Here is an 8,516-nt window from a genome sequence, read left to right as displayed (position 1 = left end):
GTCAAAATCTCTATCGTTGGCCAAATCTATATCGTTTCTATCGCCCACCCCTAGGCTGATCTAAAGTATGATTAAAGTTCAGCCTGATTAATAAAAATGTCACTGACAATTGCTAATATATTGGAAAACCAAAATACTTACCACTGAGTTGATGTCTTTCTGTCCAACCGTAGGAGTCCTGGTCCCGAGCCTCAAAGACAGTAAGAAGCAAGCAGAGGGAGAAAAAACAGAAATTTTTTAGAAGCTGATTTGATCCTTAATGGCTGTGCAATCATTATAACTTACAACACAGAAGGTCAATGTAGACCCCATACAACCAAATTAGACTAACACATATAGTATTAAAAACACCATCTACTACTGTGTCTGAATGTGTGGTATTGGCAATGTCAGTTTAGGCCTAAAGAGATGTGTTTAAAAAAAGACCACCCAATTTAAATATAATCATTACATGCTTGTTAAAAGTTAACTTCCAATATATAAAGTTTCTGATAAGCAAAACGACCAGATCTAACATATGGCACGGTTTATATGTAACATAATGTTTCTTATGATTCAACTGTGGAATTTAACTTAATTCTTTAGAAGGACAAGCTATAATACTTTATTCTCAATTATAAAGCCAACCTAGACTTTAACCATTTAACAGGCCACTATTCTGGATTAAATCTTTCACAACAAAACTTGTTTTTAAAAACATTTTTTTAACGAAACAAATACTATTGTTATTATTATTATTTAAAATGTAATTAAACAGAAAAGTCGGTTAAATATAAAAGCAGTTTGCTTATGTTGTTAAAGAAAGGCTAGATTTGGCATTAATAGATCCCACAGATGTTCAAAAACTCCCACAAAGCATTAAAAAAAATAGAGGTCTGAAAACGTCGGAGCATTTTTGCAAATATGTTATGTCTTGATAAATCGAGCAGATATTTGAACTTTACACAGCTACATTCTCGCCTGAAAATATCTTAAAAGTTTATTTTGTGACCCAGAAAAAGTAATATTTAAAAGTTTGTTAGCTGCGCTCCTCCGCCATTGCTGCGTTTAAGTTTTGGACAATTGCATTCTGGGATATTTAGCTGTACCAAGTCGCTCCAAGTCCACACAAGTCACCACCGATTCATGCTCGATAAAACGAGATGAGCAAAAACCCATCCCGGAATTTTTCGCGTTCTCGGCTTCATGTGTACTTTGAATTGGAACAGTACTTGGTCTCCGACTTATCACAAGTACACACAGGCTCCGACAACTGCGGCTGACAAATGCGAGCCTCCTTTTCCCCAGATTTCCCTTTCTGGGTCACAAAATAAACTTTTTAGATATTTTCAGGCGAGAATGTAGCTGTGTAATGCTCAAATATCTACTTAATTTATCAAAATATCACATACTTGCAAAAGTGCTTTGACGTTTTCGGAGAGCTCTGTTATCCACCAACGCGATAGCTGACAGGGAGGTCAAGGTTCGATAGAGCCGGCGAGCACAGCTAACTCCTGGCCTATCGTTTTTCAATCCCCCGGTCTTTTGCTACTCAGGTTAAACATGATATATATAGTTAGTTAGTTATGGCTATGGATTGAAAATATCCCCACAACCCACCCCTAACGCCTGCACCTCCTGAAAAATTGTCTGGGCTCTTATCTCACTTTTTTATTTCAAACAATCAACAGAAAATTTCACAGACATTTTTGCACAAGGTTTTTAAGGCTGTGGTGTTAATTTTTAAGTATCATGAGCCTAGCGGCAGCAGCAAAGCTAACCTAACACTAACAAGCTCGGAAGATTATAAACCCCTGTGCTAAAATAAGAGAAGCCACAAAATCAGTTTGAATAAGACTAAACATTTACTCACCAAGTCAGTGTATCAGGTAAAGATCCACAGCAATGACAACAATAATATCTTGAGCTGAAGCTTCTCCAGGTTTGCTCAACATATTCCAGAAAAAAATGCTGGCGCCATGAACATGCGGACTGATCCGTGCTAGGGAGGAGGACGGTAGTGACGTGGCATTTTCAAAACACATCTTTCATCCTTCCGCACTGAAAAGCAAAATTTCCAGCTTACTTAATTTTTCTAAGCTAAGACAACTCAAATAAATTGAATTGATCAGCGTTTTTGCATAAAAAGTACTGGTAACTTACTTAAATTGAGTTCTAATAACAAATTGATAAAAATTGAGTTCAGCCTACTTAATATTTTTAATTAAACACAATATTAGATTTTACAGTGTAGCGGTTATCTTTCAATATTCTATAGAAAATGACTGTCCACGCTTTAATTCAGCCTTGACCAGCTTAACAAAAGACAAACAAATGCTGATTTAAATCGGCTGCTACTATAACTGCTTTTCACAGCGGTAACATCGGCGGTTAGGTCAACGTCAGATCACAACGTTGATTCTACGACATCGCCTGATATAGACTAAACTTTGTTTCAATGTTTCCTTGCTATCTGGGTCATTACAAGCAATATTTAAATTAAATATGAAAGTGTTGAATAGCCATTTGAGCCCTACATGGAAACACATTAAAAGAAAAAGTGGATGTATTGATGATAAAATATTGCCAAAATGTACCGATAAATAAAACAATATGAAATTGTCGGTCTGTTTTAAGCGAACACTGGAACTTGACGTTGTCTGAGTCTATCAGTGTTACGCCCAACTAAAGCAAAGTTAAAGTCTGGCCTTTATTTAGAGTAAACCTGAGTAAATCCCCAAAAAGCATACATTAATCTGGTACAACACTGCTAACGTTAGCTGTACTGTAGCTAAATTGCATCAATATCACAGCTCTATGTCCTACTCATTACTGTTCAGCCAACTGCCCAGGTTGTCCTATAACACAGCGGTCTCCCGCGCGTTACCATAGACACGAGAGAGCATTAATGCCGGGCTCACACTGTGCGATTGTTTCAGTCGCGCGATTCAGCTCCTGCTCAAACTGTACGATTGACTCGCAGGGGTTAGAAGTTCATAGGTCACGATGCAGGGTCTCACACTATACGGCCCGATGCTCTGATGCGACCTGAGTGCTCACACTGTGCGTCCATAAAATGAAGGTTATAACAGAAATTCTGTCGCTCGCTCTCCCTCTCTGTCTTTCACTCACACAGACACGCACACCACCACCATCAACTTTGCTAAATTGCTAATGAAAAACATTGATCAGGCAGCTGTGATTGAGCAGCAATGTAAATCCAACTATTTTCACGGTTGTTGTGGTCGTGATAATTTTGTGAGGCCACATCGAAAAGGCTCGGGTGAGCTTGCCATAGTTCTACAAGTTGTGCCTCCATCGCTTGTGTCCAGATCACACGCTGCACAGCCGTGCTGCGCCTTCTTTTTCGCTGACATTTGTGTTTGCGTGTGCGCAGTGTGAAAAGCTGCGGTGACACCCTCACGACGGTCGCGAGGATTTCAAACAGGTTTGAAATCCTCACGACCAAGCGATTGATGATCGGGAGCTGGTCGTGAGGTGTTAATCGCTTCTCGTTACCCCACGTATACTACACGATGCACGACGCACGATGAAGGCCAAAATCGGGCCGATCGACAAAACGGTCGCACGACTCAAAAATCGGCTCAAAATGGGCCAAAAATCGCACAGTGTGAGCCCGGCATAAGGGGCAGAGAGGAGGACGTTACTCTCAATGTTGTTGGCACATTTCAGGAGGACGCTGCTAATAAGGGATATTTACACAGTGAATTCGCATTTATTATTATATTTACAAAATACCACAGTTTTTGTCTTGTTCGTATCATTTTATTTTGTTGTATTTATTTATTTATTTTCTGTTGTATGTGATTGAAACTTTACTGATAATTTGTCCAAGCAAAAAAATCCCCATTCAAAAATGTCATGTGACATCAATATTGGCTTATGGCAATATGGTTCCCAAACTTTTTTTGCTGGGCCCCCCTTTGTTTTACAAGAAAAATGTTCGCGCCCCCCCTCGCGCGCGCGCACGTGCAGGCGCGAACACATCCTCCAACCACACAGACCCGTATTTTGCTCCATTGCGGTTTATTTCACACCTCAAACATTTAGTAAACAATTAAGCAAATACAAGTAATCTGCAATAAATTACAGGCAGTAAGGAAATAAACTACTAACTCTTTTACGCTACGTCCACACCTACACGGGTATTTTTGAAAACACAGCTGTTTCGTCCACACGTAAACGGCGTTTGGAATCACCGAAAACGGAGATTTTTTAAAACTCTTTTGCGTTACGTGTGGACGAGGAATACAGAGTTCGTCACGCAACGTCAAAGGTATGTGCCTTTTTTCACGTCACGCTGTGCGCCACGTTGTTTACATGAGATGAATTGCAAAATAGCAGATAGAGACAAAATAGTCTTCAGGTTTTACACGCTTACATATACACACGCACTTACTGTCCCTCCATTTACAAAGGCAGAGGCATCACGGTGTAATTATTTTACATGTAGTTGTTTTTTTCCTGTGTAATAATATTCAACATTGCTATCAATACATTTTTCAATCCCTCTGCAAAATGGGTTCAAAAACATAAACAACTGTTGGATGCTATTTGTCCATGATTTGAACAGTGGGAACAAATCGTGGCAGGATCAGCCTGATGTTATTTGTATCCCGCTGTAACTTTACTGTATAAAGAGCTAACATCTCCAAAATGTCAGGAGTAGTTAGTCATTTCAACAAGTGTTTGTGAACTAAAAATCACGAATGTGGGATACTGTTTGTCTGTGATTTGAAGAGCCCAGCGCTGCTCCCGATGCAGGGAAAACCAATTATGCAGGAGAGACCTACCTCGGCACTTGTGCAGGTGAAGCCAAAGGGAAGATATGCTTCACCATATTTTCTAGTCTTTGGCGTAGAATGAAGTTGGTTTGGAAACATATTCAGCTATGCTTCATCTCCTTGCGTTTGTGGAGGCGCCCTGTGCTAGCAGTGTCCAAGCGTTGGTTTTTTTGGCTCTGCGCCCCCCCTAGGGGGCGGGCCCCACACTTTGGGAAGGTCTGGCTTATGGAATGATGATGTCATATGGACCTTTGTGACATCACCTTTGCTGCTTTGATGTGCTGGAATGTCCTTTGAAGATTTTCCTTAAATAGGGTAGAAAGGCAACAGCTTGTAGTCAGTATTTTTGCAGCATATGTATTTGCAGAAGTTGTTTTCGCAGCTTTCGAAGGTTCACCAGAGAAGTATTTTGAAACATTTGGATTGTTTTCAGAGTCACTGTTTACAGACCACGACATGTCTCAGAGAAAACACCAAAAAAGACCAAAAGCTCACACTAAGCCTCCTCTCTTGACACAAATGGAAAAAATGATTCAGGAGCTCCAACGAAAGCGTAATCAAGCGCTGGAAGAAAATGAAGGTTTGCCCGAGAAGTATTTTGAAACATCTGAATTGTTTTCAGAGTCACTGTTTACAGACCACGACATGTCTCAGAGAAAACACCAGAAAAGACCAAAAGTTCACACTGACTCTCCTCCCTGTAGACGAATGGACAAAAATAATCAGGAGCTCCAACAAAAGCTTAATCAAGCGCTGGAAGAAAATGAAGAAATTCTTTTTGAGAAGGAAGAATTGAACATAAAGCTAGGAGACGTGGAACACAAACTCAAAGGCATGGTGGAAAAATACAGAGTGCTCCAAAAAAGGCATGATGACACACTGGTAAGAAATGAACAGTTACTTCACGAGAACGAGCAACTACAAAAAAGACAGAAAGAAATGGATCACAATCTTCAGAACACAGAGGATCAACAAACTAACAACAGTACGCAAGCCCAAGAGCAGATTCTGTTCCTGAGGAACAAAATCAAGCAAAAGAAAGCTGAATTAATAGAAATGGTCGAGCAGCTTCAACACAGTGATGCTCTTAATGAGGAGTTACATTGTGAAGTCCAACAAATGGACACAGTGAATCAGGAACTCCAACAAAAACTTGATGAAACACTGGACAGAAATGAACAGTTACTTCATGAGAACGAGCAACTACAAGAAAGACAGAAAGAAATGTCCAAGCAGCTTCAAGACAGGGAAGCTATTAATAAGGAGTTACAGTGTGACCTCCAACAAATGAACATAAAGAATCAGGAGCTCCAAGGAAATTTCAATCAAGCGCTGGAAGAAAATGAAGAAATTCTTTTTGAGAAGGAAGAACTGAACATAAAGCTAGGAGACGTGGAACACAAACTCAAAGGCATGGTGGAAAAATACAGAGTGCTCCAAAAAAGGCATGATGACACACTGGTAAGAAATGAACAGTTACTTCACGAGAACGAGCAACTACAAAAAAGACAGAAAGAAATGGATCGCAATCTTCAGAACACAGAGGACCAAAAAACTAACAATAAGCAGTGCCAGCCTGACATAAAGATTATTAATGATGGCTGGGGAATTTTATTTGGTCAAACCCGGGAGGGGATTATGAACCTGATGGACAAAAACAAGAAAAAGAAAGCTGAATTAAAAGAAATGGCCAAACAGCTTCAAGACAGTGACGCTCTTAATGAGGAGTTACATTGTGAAGTCCAACAAATGTTCACAGTGAATCAGGAGCTCAAACAAAAACTTGATGAAACACTGGACAGAAATGAACAGTTACTTCATGAGAACGAGCAACTACAAGAAAGACAGAAAGAAATGGATCACAATCTTCAGAACACAGAGGATCAACAAACTAACAACAGTACGCAAGCCCAAGAGCAGATTCTGTTCCTGAGGAACAAAATCAAGCAAAAGAAAGCTGAATTAATAGAAATGGTCGAGCAGCTTCAACACAGTGATGCTCTTAATGAGGAGTTACATTGTGAAGTCCAACAAATGGACACAGTGAATCAGGAACTCCAACAAAAACTTGATGAAACACTGGACAGAAATGAACAGTTACTTCACGAGAACGAGCAACTACAAGAAAGACAGAAAGAAATGTCCAAGCAGCTTCAAGACAGGGAAGCTATTAATAAGGAGTTACAGTGTGACCTCCAACAAATGAACATAAAGAATCAGGAGCTCCAAGGAAATTTCAATCAAGCGCTGGAAAGAAACAAAGAAATTCTTTATGAGAAGGAAAAATTGGACATAAAGCACAGAGGCACGCAGGACAAACTCAAACACGTGGAGGGAAAATACAAAGTGCTGGAAAAAAGGTTTGATGACACAGTGCACAAAATGAAAGAGTTACTTCAAGAGAAAGCGCAACAGCAAGAAATACAGAAAGAAGAAAAACTTATTTCCCAGGACTTTATGAGGAAGCATCTAAAACTGCAAGAATTTTATTTCGAAATGAAGGACAAAACAATTGGACTGGAAGTAGCAAAGGAAAAACTGGAAAAACAATGCTCAGAGATGCAGAGTAGGATTGCTGAAATGCTGAGAAAAAACACAGAGCTTGAAGAACTTTCTAACAACTTAAAGTGCAAAAACACTGAAATGCAGGCGCAAAAGGCAGCATCTAAAGAACTGAAAGAAAAGCTTGAAGAAAAACAAGCAAAATTAGAAAAAGTGGAGCAAAGATGCAAGAAACTTGAGATGCAAAATGCAGACACAATCAATGAATTGAGAACCCTCATCCTAGAGAAAAAAGCACTCGTGGAACAGCAACTGAAAAAGAAGAAAAAACGCTTCTGCTGGTTCCGGAGGAGGGACACTGCTGCTTCTTCACCTGATGTAGCCTCATCTTTCTCAACCTCTGTTCCATCTTAATTTTTACCTCTCCTCTCCCTTTCTCTCCTAACACCTCTCCTATCTCCCTCCCCTCTCTCTCTCTTTTCACCCTCACCCCCCAACCAGTCCCAGCAGTTGACTGCCCCTCCTGAGCCTGGTTCTGCTGGAGGTTTCTGTTTAAAGGCAGTTTTTCCTCCCCACTGTCGCCAAGTGCTTGCTCAGAGGGGATTGTTGGGGTTTTCTCTCCTCTGTCTCTTTCCTTTTTTCTATCCCTTCTTTTCACCTCTTTTTCTCCCTTCTACCTTTTCTTTACTCCCCCCCCCCCCCCTTTTCATTTCCTCCATCATCTCTCTACCCTGTGTTAAAGTGAACACAGGGTAGAGAGATGATGGAGGAACAATAAAGAAAATTAGCCAAATACTACATGTGTCAGATCAATGTCTTCATTCAAGAATAATCCATCTTAAGTATAAAAACAAGAAATGGGTAGTAGCCACATGTCTGTTTGTGTGTGTGCAGAATATGCATACTTTAATTGTATCCAAATCCCAGAAGGAATTAAATAAAACTAGAAGACAAATAAAACAAACAAAACAAAACAAAAATATATTTTTCTCCGTTCCCAGGTCGGGTTTGGTTTTAAACCTGACCACTACCGGCACACTTTAGCGCCAGACATTTTCGTAAAGCTTTTTTTTTGGCATTTCCTTTGACCCGTTCAATAAATTTGTTATTTTAAGGATGGCTTGTTTCCAGTCCAGGCATTACTGCCTGAATGACTGTCATGGATCGAGGTGATCCAAATGTAGGTGCAGAAGAAAGTCTTTAACTTCCCTTAAGTACAGTGGCAGTGGA

Source organism: Pelmatolapia mariae, linkage group LG12 (genome assembly GCF_036321145.2).
Source record: "Pelmatolapia mariae isolate MD_Pm_ZW linkage group LG12, Pm_UMD_F_2, whole genome shotgun sequence".
In the NCBI taxonomy this organism is placed as follows: Eukaryota; Metazoa; Chordata; class Actinopteri; order Cichliformes; family Cichlidae; genus Pelmatolapia; species Pelmatolapia mariae.
This window is presented reverse-complemented; position numbering follows the sequence as displayed.